Source organism: Protopterus annectens, chromosome 1.part0 (genome assembly GCF_019279795.1).
Source record: "Protopterus annectens isolate FY-2018-M chromosome 1.part0, PAN1.0, whole genome shotgun sequence".
In the NCBI taxonomy this organism is placed as follows: domain Eukaryota; kingdom Metazoa; phylum Chordata; order Ceratodontiformes; family Protopteridae; genus Protopterus; species Protopterus annectens.
Genome location: NC_056725.1, coordinates 1,872,565,370 through 1,872,577,920, shown reverse-complemented (window position 1 = coordinate 1,872,577,920; position 12,551 = coordinate 1,872,565,370). Strand labels below are relative to the sequence as shown.

The window sequence follows — 12,551 nt, the reverse complement described above, 5'->3', positions numbered from 1 at the left end:
AAATATAAAGCAAATAACAGTGGGAAGAAAGGACATCCCTGCCTGGATCCTCTGTCTAAACGCAGCATGTCAGAGATGAACCTTCTCAACTTATGTCAGACCCTCACATATCCTTCTTATGAATCCTATTCTATCAAGGAATACAGATGCTACTATTGCTCTGATCAAAATCCCATCATCATTGTGGTGTTTCTTACACTCTGCTTCTTTCTGGCCCATCACTGTTTTATTAACATCAAATGTTTGACTCCATGTCATAACCACACTGAGCCATACCCATCAACTCTGGTAATAAATGTGCCATCTCTTAGCTAGCGTACATATAAACATTTTCTAATCTAGGTTTAAAAAAATTGAAATGTAGCTATATGAAGCCAGAGCTGAAGGGCCTTTACCCTTCTTTGGTTAACACAGCTATCACAGCTTTCTTTTAAAATGCTTGTACTTCTTTCTCCATTTACAGTATTGATAAACTGTTGGTTATGTACTCACCATAACTTGGCATCTGATTTTCCAATTTTCATCCTTCCTCACCGATGAGTTCGGATCAGACTCAGCCACATACACTAGACTTTGGATCCAGCTCTCGAGCTCTTCCGTCTACCCATAATGCTCTATTCCATTCCCAACACCTCAGATTAAGTTTGCTGTCTAATCTACCACTTCATAGCAGACATAGACAGAAGAAAGACAGGGCTCAACTCTGGAACTGAACACTTCCAATACAGTAACAGCTACTTCCAGGAGTGACATGGATGGGAGGGGAAGGTGAGGAAGAATAAAAATGGACAACACAGATGCCAAGTTATGGTCAGTACTTAACCAACAAATCTGATGTCCTTTTCATTCTTTCTCACCAATGGGACAGCGACCCTAGCTACATAGGCCTTGGTAGGTCTTCATGGAAGCATCTGCAGGACCACTGTCGAACCCAAAAAGCTAGGCTTCTCAAAATAATGTCCAACTTGCAATGTGTAACAAAGGTATGAGTCTTTGACCAAGCAGCTGTAGCACAAATGTCATCAATAGAAGTCCTTGACCAAAAAGCTGATTAAGTAGCCATAGACCGGGTGGAACGAGCTTGAGGAAGTTGTGGTCAATTTAGTCTTTTTTGAAAAAGAATCAGTGAAATACAATATGTAATTCATTTGACTAGAGTAACTTTAGATACTGTCTGGCCCAAGCAATTTGGGGAAAAGGATGCATAAAGTTGATCAGACTTCCTGAAGTGTTTTGTTCTGTGAAGATAAAAATGTAGTTGTATGTGCACATCAAAGAGATGAAGCATGTATTCTCCATTATTTGCAAGTTCTGGAAAGAAAATTGGTAATTCTACATACTGGTTGATGTTATTTCAGATGCCATGGCCTCGGTTGCCTGTCCTTTTCTTTTTCTCTGCGTTTCTTATGAATTCCGGTAGTCGGATGGCTATCTGATGGCATCGTATAATTACATCATCTGCCAAAATAGTGTAATGCAAAATCGTACAGACGCTTAGTGCGTTGGTTAAATATAGCACAAAACCAACAACTAGCAATGTCATGGTCCGGGCCTAGGCAAGGAATACAGTAAGAATGAAAGTCCTTATGAGGTATTTGCTTCCCACAAGAAATACAATTATTAACTTTTTCTGACATCGGTCTGGAGCAAGAAAAAAGTTTCCCTAACGGAGTACTTAGCTTTTAATGAAGACTTCAGATCTGAAATTCGAACACGAAAATCTCAGGAGTCGGCCGACCGGCACTTGCGAACTGCTTCTGCTTTGGGCACCGCGTGGCAAGAAAGAATGAAGAAAATGGCGTCTGCTGCATCTTTTATACCCCTGACGCTCTGACATCAGGGAAGAGGTGACAGCAACCGACACCGGACCAAGACTTTCGAATTCAGGCCGACTGAGGGCAGCCTGCCAACAGGATAACCCAATTGTAATGACTGCAACAGTGAAACACGAAGAACATCAATATAAAGAGGCTTTGTCGATAGGGACTGGAGTTCAGAAATTCTTTTAGCTGAATTAATAGCTAATAAGATCATTTTCCAAGAAATATACTTCAGGTGACATTTGTCTGCTGGTTCAAAAGGCTTCTAAGCTAAACCTTAAAGGACCACAGTAAGGTCCCAAGGAGGATAAGGGTCCTTTATTGGGGGGTCTGAGGAAAAAAATGCCTTTCATGAAGGCCTTACACAATCTGGACATAGCCAGACAAAAAGATTTGTTTCCAGAACGAAATCTGAATTCACTACCAAATGAAATTTAATCGTAGAGAAACTAGCCTTCTTCAAAAAGGGTTGTTAGAAATAGAAAACTGGCCGAAGTTTGTGCTGAAAAAGGGTCAATATTCTGGCTAGAGGCCCAAATAGAAAATCTTTTCCATTCGCTTTTGTAGACTTTCTTGGCAGAAGCTTTCTGGGAAGCCAAGATAATATCACAAACTGGGGAAGAAAGCCTGGACGGTCTTTTACTAGAACTGGAGAAACCATGTGGTTAGCTTGAGGGCATTGAGATTGGGGTGTTGAATTCTCGAAGGGTGAGACATGAGATCCGGTGTGGGTTCCAGTTTCAATGAAGGATATCACAAGTGAGACCACAGGAAGAGAACCACTCCTGCTGAGGCCAGAAGGGGAAAATGAGGATGAATAAGCTCTTCAGCCTGCTAGCTTTCTGTAAGAACTTTGGAATCAGAGGAAGAGAGGTGTAGGCATACAGGAGACCAGGGGGCTAATCGTGAATCAGCGTGTCTCTTGGTGACTCCCTGGATAATGGATCAGAGCGAAGTACTTGCTGCACTTAAGGGGTGATGCAAATTGATCGCAGCAAGGTAGGCATCAGGGGCTGAAGATCATATTTGTTACAGATTGATTGAGACACCACTTGTGAGGCATCAGAATGGATCTACTGAAACTGTCTGCTAGCGTGTTGGTTTTCCCTGGGATGTGCACTGCAGTGAGAAAGTGGTCTGAAATGATCACCCATTCCCAAACCCTCATGGTCTTTCTGCACAGTGTATAAGATCAGGCTCCTCCTTGCTTGCTGATGTACCGGACTACTGACATGTTGTCTGTCTGAATGGCAATAGTCCCCAGAGAGAGAAGGTCTTGAAATGCTTGCAACGCTAGAAAGACTGTTCTCATCTCTAGGACACTTGACTAACACGCAACTGTCTCTCTAAAGGGGCCCACGTCTTGGACCATCTTTCCCAATAAATGCCCCACCCCCACCCCAGTTGCAAAGTGTCCATGGTCACTGCAGAAACTGGGAACAGAAGGATAGTCTGCCCAGAAAGAGATAGCAAAGACTGAATCCACCAACGAATATGAGGTTTGCAGATCGGAATGAGTCTTATGGGAAAAGATAGGGGCAGATAAAAAATGTACCACTGTACCACCAAGGTCTACTGAAGAACCCCCAAAATGAATTGTGCTAAAGGGACCAAAAGTATGTCGGCTAACATCAACCCCAGAGCTTGTAGTACTAATCTTGCTTTTGGAGACAGGTGAGAAAGTATCGACCGAACCTAAAGTCTTAAAGATGTGATGTGATGGAAAGATAAGGAAGTCACTTGAGTTATGACGCTAAAGAGTCCCTATGAATTTCAGGGTCTGTACCGGGACTAGATTTGACTTGGTAAAATTTACTAAGATGCCTAAGGTGTTGGAAACCTGAAGCAAGTAGTTCCTGGCTTGTAAAAGTTAATGCTTGGATGGGGCAGTAAGGAACCAATCATTGAGATATGGAAACACCTGGAATCCCTTAAGTCTCAAGTGAGCTAACATGACTGCCATGCATTTGATAAACACCCTGGGAGTTGTGATAAAGTCCAAAGGGAGTGTTTTGAACTGGTAATGATTGGCTCCCAGCCAAAAGAGTAATGTCTCCTGAATTGTCTGTCTATTTTTATGTGATAGTATGCATCCTGAAGATCTACAGAACACGTCCAATTGCCCTTGCGCATAAGAGGTCAGATGAACTGAACTGTGACAATGTGGAACTTCGCCTTATTTATGTACTGGTTTAACTTGCTTAGATCCAAAATGGGACTTGGAACTAAAAAGAAGTGACAGTAAGTTCCACATCCTATCTGGTCAGGTGAGAACTCTTGGATGACTCTTCTGTAGCAGCTTTTGTATTTCTTGTGCTGCATCCTTCCAATGACTGGGTTGAACGTTGGGAAGTTTCTTCTTTTGAGGAGGAGGAAGGGAAAATGGTAAGTAGTAACCTCCAGATATGATTCTTAGCACCTGTGAATCTTTTGCAATATCTATCCAGGCATCTAGGTGCAAAGAGAAATCACCCCCTGACTGCCTCCAGTGTTGGACAGTTGGGCACCGCTTCAGGAGGTTCTATTACTTATGCTTGTGCCAAGTATATTGATGGTATCCTTAAACCATACATCCAGGGGGAACCTCAGATCTGTAAAGATTCCTGGGATTTTTTGGAGAATTTTAATAAAATTGAATACCATTCGGATGTGATCTTTCTGGTGGTAGATGTTAAAGATCTTTATACAGTTATACCTCACCAATTGGGTATTGACTGGACAAGAAATTTTATGCTAGCTAAAAAAGCCACCAATATACAGATGTACCTAGTGGAAACTCTACTAGACGTAGTGTTATCAAACAACTTTCTGGTTTTTAAAGACCAGTTTTTTCTCCAAAATATAGGAATTGCCATGGGGTCACCCTGTGGGTGTAGTTTTGCTAATAGCGTTATGGCGTTTTGGGAACGTAACTGGCTGTTCAATAGTGAACTGTACCAACATGTCACTTAGATACCAAGATGACGTGTTTTATCTGGAAGGGCCCGCAAAATCTTATCCCTGAGTTTACTGACAATATTTCTGGAATGACTGACTTTCTAGAATTTATGTATTCCATAGGAGTTGATGAAATGAACTTTTTGGATGTTAAAATCTGTAAGGACAAAACTAATAATAAATTTAAGTCTTTAATTTACAGAAAGCCAACTCATTCAAATAGTTATCTCCATTTTTCTAGTGGTCACCCTTTCCATCAAAAAAGGAGTGTAGTGAAGGGGCAATTTGTCAGGGCTGCCAGAATGATCTCAGATGATACTGATTTCATTGAGGAATGTGACAATATCAGTAGAATGTTTCTGAGTAGAGGGTATCCTGACAGTCTTATTGTGGGGACGTTGCAGGAAGTTCAGGGCAAAAGGACCACTGGGCATTTTATGCCTTTGTTGGGTGGAGGTTTGATGGGTAGAGCTAATAATGACATCATGAATACGGATTCCTCTGTTCACCCTAGAATTAACTTTTTGTTCACATATAGTGTGGACTTTAAATTTATAAGGGAAGTAGTGGCTAAGAATTGGAGCATCATACTAGAAGATAGAGCTCTAGTTAAGGTTTTGGGTACATTTCCAAAATACACATATCGAAGGGGTATTGACCTTAAAAACCTTGTTGAAATGGTCGTAGATAAACCAAAAGATAAAATAAAGGGTATGCGAAAATGGGGTACGTGCCCACAATGTAAATTTATTCACAATGATAAGAAAGTGTACATTAACAGGAAAAATTATTTTATCAAGGATAATTACAACTGTGATACACAGGGACTAATATATGTAGCTTTATGTGAGAAATGTCCTTCCTTCTATATAGGCAAAACAGAGAGAAAAATAAAGAAAAGAATTTATGAACACCTGTATGCCATAGGTAGGAAGGACCTCACAAATGCACTTGCTAGGCACATTTTAGATTTCCCTGATCATTGTTTTGCATTTTGTGTGTTGTACCAGGTTAGAAATTATATAAGAGGAGGACCCTGGCAGTTGTATCTGGAAGAGCAAGAGTTATTCTGGCAAATTAGAACATGTGTAAAACAAAGCACTGATATAAAGTCTGTGTAAATCCAAAAACCGACAAAAGTTGAGTAAAAAAGACCTTTATAGTAACAACAAAGCTTTCAGGTTAAAAAACCCTTTCTCAATGTATGACAACAGGTATAATAAAAACGCCCATATAAATACAAAAAGGAAATCATATGACCTGCAGCCATGATCACATGATTCACATTTAAACATTTATAGCCAATTCTCAGGATACAATCAAATAATCACTTAAACATATAGCATTGAGCTATAATAACATTATATATAATAACGAAACCTAAAACACTAATAAATATTAAAAATATTAATGATACAAAATCATTTTAGTCTAGTCTGCTGTATTCTAGTTAAAATAGGTTTTAAGGATACTGTTGCATTTAGACCAGGGGGTGTGTCTGCAGAAAGTCTAACTATCCACTCATATTCCTTAAGGTCCAAGAAATTGGACAAATCCCCTCCCCTAGTTGTTGCTAAGACATGATCAATCACCCTGAACTTAAAACAATGTCTACTACCTCGAGACGCAATATGCTTAAATAGTGCATTGTTCTCATTAGAATGTCTAATGTTAGACTTGTGCTCTATTATTCTTTCTTTGAGTTTTCTCGTGGTTTTTCCCACATAAAAAGATGGGCAGATTTCACATGTTGCTAAGTAAACCACATTATTAGTAGCACAAGTAGCATAACCATGAAAATTATATGATCTTCCTGATACAGGGTGTGTAAACGTATTTAACTGAGATGAGCCTTTATGTTTAACTATATCACCACAGCTACTACAATTATGGCAGGCATAAGTACCATGCTTTGTAGTTACATTCAGGCTAGGTTTTACATTATTAAAATCTTTATATCCAAGTATATTTTTTAATGTTCGCATGTTTCTATAACTAAAATAAGGTTTATCACCTACTATCAATTTAATGTCATCTTGTACTAGTAATACCTTCCAATATTTAGTTATTATTTTTCTAATGACATCTGTCATTGAATTAAATGTGGTTATGAATCTCAAATTATTTACATTTCTCGAGGACACATTTGAATCATCCCTTTCAAGAGGTACCATGTTAAAAATAGGTTCATACAGTCCTTCTCTCTGAGATATTATATATTCCTTAATATTTACTAATAAGTCTACGGGATATCCACTATTCTTAAATTCTTCATAGGTTTCATCGAATTGCTTCATAAAAGTTTCCTGCATCGAATTTAGTCTGCTTACTCTAGCCATTTGGGCTTTGACAATGCCTCTAAAAACGTGTGGTGCATGCATGCTAGTTGCATGCAAATATCTACCTGCTGCTATTTCCTTCTTAAATACGGATGTGTTAACACTATTATTATGTTTAGTAATTGTCACATCTAAAAAATTTATAGATGTATCCGATACTTCTATTTTGAACTTCAAAAAGTTGGTAGTGTCATTTAAAAATGAAACGTAATTCATAAGTTCAGATAAGACTTCCTCTCCAAAGAAGAAAACAGTCATCTATGAACCTCTGATAGAAAACAATATTATCATTCAAGAATTTTTCTCCATCACTTACATAATCCTTCTCCCATTGGTAGAGGACAAGGTTAGCGTATGTATTCGCCACGGGTGTGCCCACTGCTACCCCTGTTTGTTGTAAGTAGAGATTATTGTCAAATAAAAATATGTTGTTTCCCAGCACTAGTTCTAACAACATACAGATATTCTCTATGTGTCTAGTTGTAAAATTAGAGCGTTGTATTAAGAAGCTTCTAATGGATTCTACTCCAAGGTCATTCGGAATGACCGTAAATAATGAGTTAATGTCCATAACTACCATGTATATGTTATTGATGTTAACATCTAGATCCTTCAGTCCTATATAACATTTCTTTAGTTTTTCTAGGAAATCCACTGTATCCTTAAGTACTGTCTTGCACATAATTAATAAAGGCTGTAACTGTTTCTGTAAGTATAGGGATATCGGCTCTGTAATCCAGCCCTTGCCAGATACTATCGGCCTCATTGGTGGCTTTTCCCTAGACTTATGTACCTTAGGAACCCCATATAATTGTGGAATAACAGGACAGTGAACTGTAAAGAAATGAAACAGGTCTAGTGTTATATCATTTGACAATTGGAGTTCATAAATGCACATATTTACATAACTAATGCATCTTTTGACATCCAAAGTTGATATTTGTTTAAACGCCATTTGATCTCCAATTAATAACATTACAGATTGCTTATACATCCATTTATCCATAATAACAATGGAGCCTCCTTTATCAGCTTGCTTAATTATGATGTTTGTATTATCTATAAGTTCATTCATTGCTGTATATTCAGAATGTGTAATGTTAAAGAACTTATTAGTTCTTTTGTTTGCATAAACTTGTCTAATATCAAACTCACATAGATTATGAAATGCTGTTAAAACAGGCGGGTAGCATGGCATAAATACGCTACGTCTCTTACATAAATTGTTATCATAGTCATCATTCTTAAAAATTAATTTTAATGCTATTGATCTAATAAACAGTTTTAAATCTGTTAAGACTTTAACCATGTCCTCCGTATGGGTGGGTATAAAACCCAATCCCTTATTTAATAGAGCAATATGTTCCATAGTTAACGTAAATGCTGACAAATTTATAATACCTGCCATTATCTTCTGGCTAGTTTGTATTGTTTTTGTGGACTATCATTCTTTCGCTTTAAATCCACTGTCAAGCTAGTATCTCTCGATTTCGTTCTGCCTCTTGATGTCGATCTAGCTACAGCATTCGTTTCCTTATCTTTTATGCGTTCTGCATGCTGTAGTTGAAACGGTTTTGTAAAATAATTAGTTAAAGTTTTTTGTGAGGCCTGTGTGGAATGGTTTGCCTCATTTTCATTCACGACTGTAGCGTGAGTATCTACTGTAGTTTGTTCCGACATTTGCGCTCCCTCGTCAGCCACTGATAACACATTACGTTTCAAGCTAGCATCCAATCCAGTGGTTAGCTTCTGTCCTTCTTTCGGCGGTGATTTTAAAGGCACTGTTACTAATTCAGGAAAAACATCTAGGGAATCCAGAGATATATTAACAGGTGTTTGCTTTACAAAATGTAATGAGTCTTTACTAACTCTATTAGTGGATACATTTCTACTACCCATGGTGTTTGCGGTTGTCTCATTTTTCGGCCAAGAGAAAATATTTCCTACTTGGTAATCAGATATATCATGCAACAGTTTTCTTTTTTTCACGACTTCCAAGTGATCATCCAACGTATTTAGCCTATCCATCATAGAGTTATACAGCGATTGTACGTTAGTGAAACCTGGCATAGCTAGTAGTTCTTCTTCCTTTAAGATAATATCTGCTTTCAGTTCATTTTCAATATTAGTAAAGAACTTATTCATCAGCAACATGTAATCTTTACTTAATTTCAGATTTAGACATTGCCACTGTTTAAGTAGCTCCGGGTATGTATTCCCATAGGAAGGCATTTTTGTAATTCTTAGTCCACGTGGAGCTATGCCCTGTTCTATATAGGCACCAAAACTAAAGCGCTGCCATTGCAGACGCTTGAAAGTACCAACCTTTCTCTCTAGTGCTTGTATTTGGCGTTCAAAGTCCAACGTGTTCACCGTAGAAACAATTTCCTTTTCCACTAATGGTATAGCACTAGTCGTTAGTTGCAAGAGAGGATTGGTTTCTTTCTCGAAAAGAAACTTTAATCGATTATGGTAATCCATTATTGGCTGCAACAGGCTGAAGTAGGACTCAACTTCAGTGCAAAGGAAGACCACAAATAAAACAAAGCACTGATATAAAGTCTGTGTAAATCCAAAAAACGACAAAAGTTGAGTAAAAAAGACCTTTATAGTAACAAAGCTTTCAGGTTAAAAACCCTTTCTCAATGTATGACAACAGGTATAATAAAAACGCCCATATAAATACAAAAAGGAAATCATATGACCTGCAGCCATGATCACATGATTCACATTTAAACAAACATTTATAGCCAATTCTCAGGATACAATCAAATAATCACTTAAACATATAGCATATAACATAGAACATGTGCTCAACTCCCCCCAGGGTTAAATGATTTTGCATCCATAAAGTGTGTGCTTAAACTTAAAGCTCTTCTTAGGTAAATGCTATTTGGCAATTTGCATAGCATTTTATAGCAACTTTAATGTGAGACAGCTTCTCTTTGAATAATATAGTTAATTATTTTACTATCCTTAAGCATTCAGTTTTTTATGCTATTGAGTGGTTTTTTAATGTAGCTTTATAACTGTTGTATTATATACACTTTATTTGTGTTTTTGTATGAATAGGTGCTTCTTGAGTAAACATTTGTTTGACACTGACTAAAAAGCTTAAGAAAGGAAGGTTTTATAATCTGATGATTATAGGTGTAACCATTTTAAATTGATTCATGACAGTGATTGGTTTATTAACGTTTAATGAATGTGAACTACTTTTTTATATAAAAATAGAGCTGTGTGGAGTGACTTTTGTCTGATGAAGGCTGGGCATTTGCTTAGCTGAAAGCGCTTACCTTGAATAAAACAGTCCGTGCCATTTTTATCCAGCTTGGTTCTGCTTTCCAGTTTTGTTTTGGTTTTGTTTTAAACAGTTTGAGTGTATATTACACCGCTTCAGGAGTGTTGATAGGGCCTATTGGAAAAAGAATTTCTGAAGTCCTGGTTCTGTGGGCCCCCTCTGCCTCTAGGGTGATGTCTACCATTAAAATTTGCCTCTGCAGGAATTATTCCCACTCGAGTTCTGGAAAGGTCCCTGAGATTTTCGGAATCACATCATGTTACCACCTTGTTAGTTTCTACAGAAAGTCCGGTGAGGGGTAGAAAACTTTATTCCTATGGCATACAGTCTTTCCGTTTTGTTCGCTGCAGGTAATGGTGTTCTTAACTGAGGGCCTGAACAAGGAAGGGGCATCAAAGGGGGCACTAACAAAGGACATCTTGAAGGGTTTCGCAAAACTGCATAACCGCATCCAGACATGTCCTCCTTATGGCTATAACTAAACTGGCTGCTCATGGGGTACCTTCCGCTGCATGGGAGATCAGCCTCATCTATGCACTTGAAATGGACAGCAGAGTGGCCAGTTGGGAGTAAATCTTTTTGAAATCCTCAAGAGACATGGCAAGACAGTATCTGATAACGTCTTAATAAAATTTCTCTGTATCAGAGTGAAATGTGCCAAGTATCGCTTTCCAAATCTGTCCATCGCTCTGGACTCCCTGTTCAGTGGATGGACAAAAAGAGCTCTGCTCAGCAAACTTCTTCTTGGTGGCTGCTGCCCCCAATACCATACCATCAATTGGGACCCCCCCCTGCTCTATCAGCAGGAGGGGCGACAATTTTGTCCAGGCACTTGTGAATAGGTTCAGTGTCTGGTTCCTTCCAAGTCTAGCAAGAAACCAAGTCAATCAGTTCTTCTGCTGGAAGGGATCAGTAAAGACGTAGATGGTCCAGAACCAAAAGCCTCCAGAAACACTGATTCCTCAGGAGGAGATTAGGAAGACCAAACACCCTACTGTTTGCGGATCTCGAGGGTCTCTCCAAAGGAGATGTCATCAGGTGGTGATCAGGGGAATCCCTCCTCCCTCATCAAAATCAGCGTCTTCTGTGAGAGACTCCATGGGAAAGTCTGTGCGTCTCCTGTTACATGTTCTCTTCTGAGGAACCTCCTCTGTGGGATGTTTAAGACGGGTATCAGCAGAAGGGGGAAATTCCTCTAGAGAAACTGTCTAGGGACTTCCTAGAACTGGCTGTCCCTGTAGGATAGGTCTGATGGGCTCAGAGCTCAGAACCAAAGATGGAACGGTGGTAGGATGAGAGACAAAAGAAGATGGTTCTCTGAAAAGAGAAAGCCCTTTCTACCACCTTGAAAGCTGAAGGATCAGATGAAACCCCTCCTATCCCTTTGTGGAGCCAAAGCCTCTGAGGAAGGCAGGTTGGGGCCACCCCTGAATCAAAGCCTCAAGGCAAGAATCAGATCAGAGTTGTCCAGGGGTGAGGCTCTGACAGGAATGGACTGATCTGACAAAGTACAGCTGTGTACACTTACCATAAATGTAGATTTTCGAGTTGTATTCACTGCTGCAGTCATCACACTTGGGTTATCTGCCTGCAGGTAGCCCTCAGTCGGCCCGAATACTAGAGTCTTGAGATTTCTGTGTCAGATGCGGTCACCTCTTCAATGACGTCAGATCGACAGGGGTATAAAAAAATGCAGCCGATGCCATTACATCAGTTTTTCTTGCCCAAGATGTCAGGAGCCCCCAAAATAGGAAGCAATTACATGGTTTGGAACACCTCCAGTAAAAAGTAAATACCAATGCCATAAGATATGGCCAAATAAAGAGGATAGATATAAAGTATAGGAAAATCAGGGGGCTGGAGGGAGGGTAACCAGGACTGCAGCAGTGAATACACTCTAACATCTACATTTAAAAAAAAAAAAAAAAAAATTATGGTAAGTGTACACAACTGTACTATGTTCTTCGTGTTTCACTGTTGCAGTCATCACACTTAGGTTGATTCCCAAAGTTGAAGAAGGGTGGAGGCAGTCAAGAAGGATTAGGTCTGGCTAGCAGGCCTTGTAAGACTGCTGTGGCAAATCCAGCTCTGGATTTAAAGACAGATAAGTGGTAATGCTTGGTGAAGGTGTGCACAGAACTCCAGGTTGCAGTT

The 12,551-nt window shown here is 39.2% G+C and overlaps 2 protein-coding genes across 3 annotated transcripts in view; one reads left to right on the top strand and one right to left on the bottom strand.

The window, feature by feature from the left end:
* NIPBL (NIPBL cohesin loading factor) overlaps positions 1 to 12,551 on the top strand; it is a 4,951,262-nt gene that overhangs the window by 3,081,689 nt on the left and 1,857,022 nt on the right. The gene's annotated exons all lie outside the window — the stretch shown is intronic.
* Positions 1 to 12,551, bottom strand: part of IST1 (IST1 factor associated with ESCRT-III) — a 1,439,276-nt gene that overhangs the window by 251,192 nt on the left and 1,175,533 nt on the right. The gene's annotated exons all lie outside the window — the stretch shown is intronic.